General features: G+C 42.0%; 1 pseudogene; it reads left to right on the top strand.

Annotated features, from left to right (window-relative positions):
- Nucleotides 1-982: 982 nt before the first annotated feature.
- Nucleotides 983-2,965, top strand: LOC130484182 (CCR4-NOT transcription complex subunit 6-like; annotated as a pseudogene).
- Nucleotides 2,966-11,563: the final 8,598 nt, after the last annotated feature.

Below are 11,563 nucleotides of genomic sequence, written 5' to 3'. Positions count from 1 at the left end.
ATATATAAAACTGTACATTTAATTTTGTTGATTGAAAAGGTGCTATGAAGCAATAGTCCCACCTGGAGTTTGGCAACTCTAGTTCTCCGGAGGCGGGAGAAGGAATGAAGGTGTAGTTCCTGCAGTTTCAGGATGCCGTTTTACCACAAAGTTAAAGTTTGACTTGATTCCTACTCATAAGAACAGAAGAACAGAAGAAAGGCCCTGCTGGATCAGACCAAGGCCCATCAAGGCCAGCAGTCTGTTCACACAGCGGCCAACCAGGTGCCCCCAGGAAGCCACAAACAAGACGACTGCAGCAGCACCATCCTGCCTGTGTTCCACCGCACCCAAAATAATAGGCATGCTCCTCTGATACTAGAGAGAACAGGTATGCAGCATGACCAGCATCCATCGAAGCAAATCACTGCCATTTGTGTGCATAGATGTAACTTTGGGTTTCTTTCCCCACACCCCCATGCCCCCAAGGTGGGTGGCATAAGCTGGGGAGAGGAGCAGCAGGAGAAGGCAAGGCTCTGGGTGGTGGTGGTAGGAGGAGAGCCGAGGCAGCACGGTGGCCATGGGGTTGGGAAGCCTCCACCAGGGGGAGGGGAATCAGTGTGGCTCAGTTGGGTCACTGATGTCTAAAACTGACCTAGGGGGGTGGGAATCAGTGGGAAATCTTATACTGGTTAACCAGCCCCCCGCCTGGTTTTTTTTTTGTTTGCTAGTTCCATTTTAGTGATAAAACACTAAAATAGTTATCTCCCCTTTTTTTGCACACTATAGTCCTATTCTTTTTATCGGAACTAGCAAGTCATGTCATGTTTCTAAGGAGTAAATACTAAATTCATTATTTTACTCTTTTTTATATAGTTATTTCATATGAATAGTGAGAGAATAATAGGGGAAGAGTCAAGTAATTTACAGCTAAGGATTTTTTTTCCTCCTTTGAATTATTTTAAAAGCAGTCACCGAAGCAAAGGGAACAGATCAAAAACTAACAGAGATGCCCAAGGAAAAATATGATCCTCCAGATCCTCACAGAATTTACATCATGTCCGTAGAGGAGGTAGCCAATGGGAAGAAGTCCCATTGGGCAGAACTGGAAATCTCGGGTAGAGTGCAGAACTTCAGTATGTCACTTTGGTTGCTAGTGCACTTGGTTGCTCTACACCTCAGTGACAACTATCTGACTGGCATTCTGCCTCATATTGCCAAGCTTCATAATCTGGTTTACCTGGATCTTTCATTCAACAAACTCAGACGTTTACCAGCAGAACTAGGAAACATGGCATCTCTCAGGGAATTGCTTTTTTATAAAAAAAACAATTTGTTACAAGTTTTTCCTTATGAACTTGGCTCTTCCAGCTGCAAACACCAGGTTTGAAAGGCAATCCTTTATCACAAGATATTCTCAGCCTGTACCAGGACCCAGATGGGACACAGAAACTATTGAACTACATGCTTGACAATCTAGCGCAGGAGTGGGGAACCTTTTTCCTGCCAAGGGCCATTTGCTCATTTATAACATCATTCAGGGGCCATAACCAGGTGTAGATCTCCCAGCGTGGGGGGAGGGGAGAGGCTAGGGTTTCAAGGTCTCCAGCCACCACCTGGAGGTTGGCAACTATAGGGGAGGCCATGCAGAGAAGGCCTGGAGGGCACCCCCGCTCCCTCCCCAGCCTGTGGTGGGCCCCGAGCAAACGAGGCGCCAGGGGGGCGCAGCCCGCAGCCGATCCTCAGGGAAAGCTGGGAGGAAGGAAGGAAAACAGAGAAATGGAGGGGGAGAAAAGGATGGAAGGAGACAGACAAAGAAAGAGACGAGGAAGAGAGGGGGAAAAAGGAGAAAGAGTGACAGAAAAAGAGGAAGAGAGAAAAGCCTTCCCCCCCACACCCCCCCCCGCACAATCTGGCCCCACGCAACCGGGCTCCAGGCTCCCCGCCTCCCCCAACACACACATACACATGGCAGCACACACAGCCCCACGCGACCAGGCCCAAGACTCCACCCCCCCACCCCGAGTCCACAAAAGGCCCTCCAAGCCCGATCAGCTCCCGTGAGCATGTTCCGCCGCCAGTAGCCACCGGCTTCTCCCCCCCCTCACCGCTTGACAGGGGCGAGAGGGGCTTACAGTGTGCCACGGCATTCCTGCATGCCATGACTGTAGGGGGCAGCCTTGGGGGAAGCATCCCTCCCCCTCCTCTCGCCGACCAACAGTCGACGAGAGGAGGTCCAAAGTGCACCGCGGCCCCAGGAACACCCTCGGGGAGGGCTGCGTTGTGCTGTGCCTCCACGGCTGGGCCCTGGAGCTCCTGAGGGCCACTGAAAATGTCCTCGGGGGCCGCATAAGGCCCCAGGCCGGACGTTCCCCATCCCTGATCTAGCGGTTCATCCAGAGCAGCTGCCTCCAAGGCCATGGATTACATTAAAAGGACAAGAACAAATTCTGTCCTCAGCTTCATTTACCGTCATGTTTTACAATGTATTGTGTGATAAATATGCCACCCGACAGCTCTATGGCTACAGCCCGTCCTGGGCATTAAACTGGGAGTACAGGAAAAAGGGAATCTTGGAAGAAATTATTAACTGGCATGCAGATATCATTAGCCTTCAGTAAGTAGAAACTGAACAGTACATCACCCTCTTTCTGCAAGCATTAAAAGAGCATGGATATGATGGATTTGTTTCTCCAAAATCACATGCCAAAATGTCCGAGCAGGCATGGAACCATGTGGATAGTTTGCAATATTCTTCCAAACAGAAAAGTTCATATTGGTGCAGAAGCACATGGCTGAGTTCAACCAAGTGGCGATGGCAAACTCAGAAGGATCAGAAGCCATGTTGAACAGAGTGATGACGAAGGACAATATTGGAGTCGCTGTAGTGTTAGAAGTGCACAAGGAACTGTTTGGAGTTGGTATGAAGCCACTTCATGCAGCACGGGACGCTGAAGTAGAATCTGAAAGATTCCCCTTTACGTGAATGGCGTTGGGGTTACAAAACTTATTAAAGTATCATTTCCATTGCACCAATGGTTTCTTTGCCTTTGTTTTTCAATGAGGTACAAACCTCTTTCGCTGACCCAAAGGGTATTGAATGCACCCACACATTTGGAAAAGATTTCGAACTGTCATTTTGAGGATAAATGAGAAAGTGTACACACATCCTGAAAACGTTTTGTGGGTCATTTACATTTACCTTTATTGTTACGGCCATTGGCCAGCACAAAACAACAGAGCAGTGCAAGTACCCAGACAACACCAGTAAAAACAATATTTGTTTATTGTGGGCTATTCACCCCAGGAGTTGTTTTGGAACGTGCTTGCATTTAGTTTGTGGCTTTTAGAACAACCCTCTCACTTAGTTTTAAGTGTTACATATTCTAGAGAGGAAGGAAAAGGGAAATAGCAAGGCTGGGTCAAATTTTCTCCAACGAAAACTTCTGATGCAAAACAAAAGAGGAAGGTTTTTTGTTTTTTTTAAAGGAGCCTAAAATGTTTCACCAACTCAAGCTTGATTCCAAAATTTAACTTCTCCCATTTTGACTCTGCGCCATATAGAGCATAACATGGTGCAGTCCAAGAATCTAGCCTTATGATAAGCCTACAGAAGACAATGGGCACAATTCCAATGTGTCTTTCATTATTACCCCTTCCTTGGCTTTGTTCCAGGTATAACTATAGACCTGGACCATCGATATTTTTCTGGCCGTAACAGAATAGATGTGTCAGCCTTCTCTCGTGTCTCTCTCTTCCCACCAAGAATTTTCTAATGCAGTGTAAATTTGCCAGGATAATTGATACTTTTGAGCATGTGAATGCTGGTTCCTCTGCCCTGCTAAATTGCCAAGATGTTGTAAGTACTTTCAGTATCAACTAAAATAAAGGCAAAGGTTATGTTAGGAAAAATATTCCATATTCATTTGTTTCTTAGAATTTAGCCTTCTTGATACTTCTGAACAGTGGTTCTCCTATCATCTAGCTTCTATTGAATGGATTTCTGGCAGTTCATGTATGACTCTTTTCACCTCCAAGCAGAGTCAACACTTCTGCCCAAACTTTAAAAAGTTTTGTAGCTGCCCAAGCTGCAGTCCCTGGCAGAGTTGTGCCCCTAATCCTATAGATTTGAACTACCATTTTCCTTAGCTTTAGAGATCATTGCCACAGAACTCTTATAGCAGTGGCTGGTATACCATTTAAAAGTTGGCATTTCTTACTTTTGCTCCTGAACTACACAATGTAACTGATTACCAATTACAGAACTTGCTTCTGCCTACAATTTCATCATATCCTGGGAGATGTGGGATTTATAGAGAACAGTAACTTATTTATCTTGTTACAGTTGAAGAACCTTGTGGGTACATCTGAGTTTTGTTTATCTGACAGCCTGAGAATCCAGGGAATGGTTAGTCCATAGCTATCTCCTACAAGGAGCAAATAATGAGGTATCGTTGTGTGGCCAAAACATACGGAGGTACCACTTGTGATAAGGCAAGAACCATACCTACATTCCCTCTCCCTCTCATTTGTTATCTGAGTTTATTGGAGAAGGGGAAATAATATGGTTCTCTTGTAGGGTGAGACAGAGAGAAAGAAGCAGGTAGCAGAACTGGCTATTTAAGCAATCAGAAAGAACTAACTGGGAAATGGAACGGAGCAAGAGTCCCAGGGAGCAAAAGGCTGAGAATTTCTGAGTAGAGGAGCCAGAAGCTTTAAAGCAGCATTGGATAATACTTTGTTGACCAAGCAAAGATAATAAGCTGATCTTAATATCTAGCTAAAATAATCCAGACTTTTTAATGCCTGCCAATGAAAAGGATGAATGTTAAAACTCCTACTAGAAAGGACTGTGAATCCTAAATAGTCCTGGTTACCCATAATCCTTCTGGTCTCTGGTTCTAACCTTATACCTCTCAACACAAGCCCGGTTCACGTTACATGTATATGTCTGTTCACTTTTCAAATGAAACCAGGGACCACTATCAGGGTAAATGTGTGGTTTCAATCACACATTCAGCTGTACGTGTATTGAATGAAAACTCAACCCACATATAAAGAAAAATCAAGTGTACACCGCACACAGATTATATTGTGTCCACTGTAACTTCTGCGCAGGCTGTAGATAAGGGAGTATCCCAAATGTAATATAGTAAAAATACATGGCTGAACCTAGATCTGCCACATCATATTTAAAGTATCTTGGATTTCTGTGGGGGAAACAGCTCTAATTTTACTTCGTAAAGTGATAGCAAGTACTGGCCCATGTGATATTTCAGCAACAGCTTAACCTATTGTAAATTGAATTACACATTGTAGTTATAATGGGTTTGGTGTGACTTTTGATAACTGAATTTGATTAGTCAGTATATTTTGTTTCATTCAGTGCAAGGCTAGAGTATCCCACACTCCATGCAATGAGAAGTGCTGTCCAACTTTACAGCAGTTGGCTAAACACTGTGATTCAAGGGATAAATTAACTGCTACTCATTGGCTGCGAGTTCATAATCACCTCCAAAGAAAACACATCCGAAGGGTGCAGACAGACCACTGGCGGGGAAAGAGCAGACTTCACCACAATCCCCTTTATTTACTGCTAACCAATAATCATGGCAAATGCTACGAACATTTCTCAGAGGATGGGGAGTGTAAGAGGAATCTTTGAATGTATTACATGGAAATGCATCTTGACAACATAGAACTATCCCACATCCTGTTGACAATCATAATATAAGAACAAAGTTTGGGGGGGAGAGGGTTTCAATTCCCTAAATTCAGACCTCACTGCGTTCAGTGCATCATAGAATGACTCAAAATGTTATGAAAATCATGCTAATGGCCTGGTTCAGTTTCTACAACACACGAGGAAAGGAAATTTAGAATTAACACTGAAACTCCATCCTTCAGCCACAATGTTATGTTTATGGGAATGTGCACATACCCTGGAAATGTATGGGCCTGATTATAAAGAGTGGTTCCATTTTATCTCTGAATCTTTTGCCATTCTTCCCCCTAGATTCCTAAAATTATATAATTTGTTTTGCATGTCAGTTTCCTTCATGTCAAACATTTGCAAACTGGCCACCATTAGCATCCTAGTGCTGTGGAGTTAGCAGCATCTTTTAAGGTAGCATTTGTATTGAATTTGCACTTCCTGTGATTCAATTAGTTGACCAAGTAAGCCCATGATCCGATCGGTGAAACGGACTGTTGAATGGCTTTGCTGTAATTTCTTACGCTGACCTAAGGAAACTTTTAGCAGTTCAAAGATGAACGGGGATCATCCACAGGGCTGGTACTCAAAGCTTTTCCAGTCATCAAAGCACTTGAACACTGGGACCCATTCAGCGATTCTTCCATGTGTCAACATAGTTGACAGGAACTATCAGAGCAGTATGCAAGTTTGATTCCCCACCATTAGCACTGGTATATTCCAAGAAGGTGTTGGTCTCATCCAGGACTCCGCCCATACTCTTTCAGGTGTATTTTGTCCATTCTAAAGGTGGAATAACTTGCTAGTTTTTTTTTTAATATAAGAGAGCAGTATAGAGATTAGAAATATGTACAGTGAACTGGAAGCAACTGGTTCTAATAGCTGATGGTACATTGTCATGTCATTAGTTTAAATTCACTTCATTGTCATTGCTAGCATTTTTAATTCCATTTTACATCATTTATTATCTTTAATACATGTAGGCTATTTCAATGCCATTTTGTATATAATTGATGGGAAAAAAGAACATTGACAAATGCATTTGTTTTAGTGGGGGGGAATTTTAGTGCGAGGAAAGAGAAACTTGTGCAAAAATGACTATTCATGAGTCTTTTTTCTCAGAAGGGAGAAATGAAATCAAAATGGGGGTCTTCAAATCAATCTAGACAGCTTCTCACTGTATAACCATTGAGTGGCAGCCTTACTAACTCATCTGTAATGGAAGAAATAATATGGGGATAATAAAGTGCCCATAAGGCTATTGAAAGGTTATCCAGATAATGGCATGAAACCAATGGAGCATTTCTGTGGAACAGCACTGGGGGGCATTTGGAGCTGCAGTGGGAAAAGTGAGATAAGAAAGTCATTTTCAGTGGGTAGAAATCCTTCAGCTCATTGGAAAACTACATTGGATCCAACCCAGTACATGCAAAGTGCCTTGAAAATTTAGGAACAAGTTGTTAAATACTTAATAATGTTATTGCTGTTGTTATAATTTATTAATTTATTAATTTTATTTCTATCCTGCCCTTTCCTGACCAAGGTCAGGCTCATGGCAGCTAACAGCAAAATTCAACAATTTAAAAAATACTACATAGAAATGATACTTAAAATTATCTTTTAAACCTTCAGTTCTATTAAAACCTTGCATAATAATGGTAAGCCGCTCAGAGCCCAGTTTTTGGCTGGGGAGAGCAGGGTCGTAAGTGGAAATAATTAATAAATAAAATAAAATAAGCCGGTCAGAGGAGGGGGGTGGAGAAAAAAGGAAAAGGGAAAACAGCAAGGGACAACCAGGACAAGAATGTGATAGGAAATAAAATAATATAGGTGGGTTGGGTGGGGAGACCAGCTAAGATGGAACCATTGCTGCCCTCAACCCTAAGCCTGGTGAAACATCTCTGTTTTACAGGCCCTGCGGAATTGAGCCAGGCCCCGCAGGGCCCTGGTCTCATTTGACAGAGAGTTCCAGCAGGCCAGAGCCAGAGGTGAGAAGGCTGGTCAAGGACAGCCAGATGCTTTTTGGGCCAGGGACCACCAGCAGGTTGTTCCCAGCTGAGCATAATGCTCTTTGGGGAGTGTATCGGGAGAGGCAGTCCTGAAGATATGATGGTCCCAGACCATTTGGGGCTTTAATATTTCAGCTCCATTCCCAGTTCATATTGTATTTGACACTGTCATGTAGAGTTTCTAGGTTGCTGTAATTGGCAGGCAATTGCGGAAGTGCTGCATTGCGACAGGACGTTTTACCAATCAAAGTTCCAAAACTGGGGTTTTATTGGTGCAGCATTCCATCACGATGCACCACTTCTGGGGGTAAATCCGGCAGTGACATAAACATGTCATGCGTGGACACCCAACCCTGCCCCCAAAACCTCCTGCTGGTGGAGAGGGAGGGAGGACCTGGAAACCCTGCTGTCATGGCACTACAAACACAGCTAGTTAAATTAAGAATACTTTGCATGATTGCTCACGATGTCCCAGTGTGCAGTTTGGGGTCCCTGGGTTGCTCAACATGGGCAGGAGTTACTATTCCATCTACTTTAGTTCTTCCTGAGTGTGAACTTATAATGTATTGTTATTTTTTTAAAGGCCTAAGAAGTCAGAAAATACTGTCATGAGATCCTTATCCATAGAAATAAATAATCAAAAGAAAACTTTGTGATTCCTTTTACATTGTAGTTAGCATACTGAGTGGTCACTTCTCCTCCAAGTAGTATGGATTTAGAATTGCCATTCTCGTTCTTCAGCTGGTGTGTGTGTGCATGCGCGCACACATTTGTATTGCCAAGTCATCCTGCAAATCCCTAATTTGATCACTGGACGCGTTTTTTCTCTGCCCTGAGTGATCAAAGCTTTCGTCAGAACTAAATAGTTTATGTCAAATTGGATTGAAAAGCAATCCAAATTCCAAAAGAAAACAAACTCCAGAGACTAAGTATACACTGCAGTAGCTCTTCGCGTTTGCTGGTTGAATGAACTCCTAGGAGTACAGTAGATGTATTAAACCTGACACTACTGTGTTGAACTTGCAAGCTTATTAATGGGAAGCAGTGGAATTTGGCACAGTGGTTCTGATTGTCCTCTCGTTGGGACAAATCAGCAGTAACAATTCCATTTCTTTTATATATATATATTATTTTTCAATAATTACTATACATCTCATTTGACAATACATCCTATATACCAATCTTTGAATCAATAAAAAATTAAAGAATTATGAGGTGTATGTCTTCAGTATAATTAATTATAATTGACTTCTCCACCGACTTCTTCCCTCCATACAAATATCTGGTGTCTCCTTTGTATTAATATGTTCTAATCTTTATAAGTCATTATTTTAATGTTATACTTTCCCCTTATTTCGATTAGCAATAATAATATAGTATTTATAATAAGGAGGAAAAAAAGAAGAAAATCATTTAAAAAATAAAAACAGAGACACAACAAAACTCATTAACATAATTTTCTCCAGTCACACATCTCTGTCATAAAAAATGGAATAGATCCTAAAAAACTTTATATACCCCTAAGTAAAAAAATTAAGTTTATATCATTTTTCCTCTACCCCCCCCCCATTTCCCATATTAAAAGTCAAATTGGTATTCTTCCGGCTTTCTTAACCCTTCTTTTTAAACTTTTTCTTCTGTCTGGAGTTCCTGTTGCCATCTGCGTGCTTTCTTGAAGTGGTCTCCTGTCTGTGACAATCTTTACCCATTGCTCCTTGGGCTGTTGATTCTTCTTCTTGTATTCCTGTAGTATGGTCTAACAGCTCATTATTTCTTGTCAAAAAGTTTTTGATATCTTCCAACGAATTGACAGCATGTTTAGTTTGTTTGTAGGTGAAGGTAAGTCCTTGTGGTAGCAGCCAGCTGTATTTTATTCCCTTGTTTCTCAATGTCTCAGCAAAATCTTTATAGATGGCTCTCTTTTCAATCAGGTGACGAGGAATGTATTTGAGAATTATTAATGGTGTATCATCTACACTTAGATGATTCTCCAAATGAAGTTTCATAATGATATTTTTCATCCTGATGTCAAAGAAGGAGACCAAGATCTCTCTAGCTTTTGTTTTCTGAACTCGAGTTGACAGGGGAATTCTGTATATCTTGTTTATTGCATCATTTAATTCTTGTTCATTTAAATGAAATATATCAGCAAGCGAACTTATGATGGTCTCTCTGGTGCCCCCTAGTCTTTCAGGCAAATTACATATGCGCAAGTTAGATTCTCTCTGTTGCAGGTCCAAAACAGCTAGTTGGTCTTTCACTCGCTCTTCCTGGAGTCGTATTGCTTCAATTTGTTGTGCTTGAGATTTCATGTCCATTTTAACTCTTTTCAGTTCTTCAGTATTGTTTTTAACTGAAAGTTCCATCTTATTCATGCCATTTTTCATTATTGTAATTTGTTCTTTTAATTCCTTGATCTCATTTATCATGCCATCAAATTTTTGAGTAATAATTGAAGTCATTTGTATAGCTGATTGTTATTGTTGCATGGAAACCTGTTCAAACTTCTTCTTTAATAATTCAGTTTGCATGGCCAACATTTCCTGTATCTTTTGATGATGACTTTCCATCATTGTCTGTGGCTTTTGTATTTTCCAGACTAGTAAGTTAAATATAAGCAGGCAGCTCAGTGCAAAAAAGCTACTAAGTTGTTAGAAGGCTCTGGCTTGGCTTTGGAGCTTGTTCCAGGAAGTATACAGAGAGTTGTAAGGCTGTGGGCTTTCCTTCGCTCCCACTCTATGATTAAAGAAAGTAGGATTTATTTTGCTGCTACACTAAGTGGGGCACATCCGGCCCAACAGCCCACTAAGGTTTCCTGTCTTCCTAGAGAAGCCACTTCCTGAATGAAAATGTGGCTGGAGGACTCTCCCAAGGTAAAGGAATGGAGAATCGAAAGCGAAAGATTTCTCCTCTCCCCTTCCACGCCGCAGCCGCCGGTAGCTATTTATGCCACTCAATTCTTTCCGATTGTTTTATTTGCCTGATAATTCAGTTTTTAGTTTAATTAAATAGTCTTTTTAGTCACAAGATCACTTAGAATCCTGGGTGGAGGGGTGCAGAGTCTTTAGCCGATTTTAAAAAGTTCCAGTAATTCAGAATCGGATTAGTTGACAAAAGGAGTTCATGTAACTTACTCGGATGTTGGAAATCGAGGTTCTCTGTTATTAGCTTGTTCGATGTTCGGTGAAAGATAGAGGAGATCGCAGCCTATTGCCATGAGACGTTTGTGGCGGTGGAATTCCTCCTCGGCCGGTGGGGCTTCAACCAACCCTCCTCCACATCAAGCAGCTCTTGTGGGAGGGGGGTGGGAGTCAAACTGCTCTTCTTCAGAAGCAGGGGGTTGCCTGCATTCCGAACCACTATTTAGGATCGGAGTCGGGGCTTTTAAAAGGGCCCCCGGTTCAGAACGCCTCTTGGTTCCCTCAAGAGATCTCGGGGGACATCTTGCTGGGATCAGCTCTCTACCGGAAGTGTAACAATTCCAGTTATGTGGTTCCCAAAGGAAAATGAAACATTTCCCTCTTTTGATTGTCAATCTGCAGTTTGTGGTAATATGAGCTCTTTAATTGGACACCTTCACACTTTGCTAATCTAAAATGACCTGTGATCAAATTCAATTCCTTCCTAATTTTTCCTTTATAGTCTCTGAATCCATCATGATGCTAAATGCCAATAATTTTTAGCCAGCTTCTAATCTTAATCCTTCTTATTACAATTATGTTTGTAGCTAAATTAACAGGAAAAAAAGTAATGGTAGTCCCCTGTGCAAGCTTCGGGTCATTACTGACCCATGGGGTGACATCATGTCACATCACGACATTTACTAGGCAGACTATGTTTATGGGGTTGTTTGCCAATGCCT

This window comes from Euleptes europaea, chromosome 11 (genome assembly GCF_029931775.1).
Source record: "Euleptes europaea isolate rEulEur1 chromosome 11, rEulEur1.hap1, whole genome shotgun sequence".
Classification (NCBI taxonomy): Eukaryota; Metazoa; Chordata; class Lepidosauria; order Squamata; family Sphaerodactylidae; genus Euleptes; species Euleptes europaea.
The sequence above is the reverse complement of the archived record's forward strand: the minus strand, read 5'-3'. Positions and strand labels throughout refer to the sequence as shown.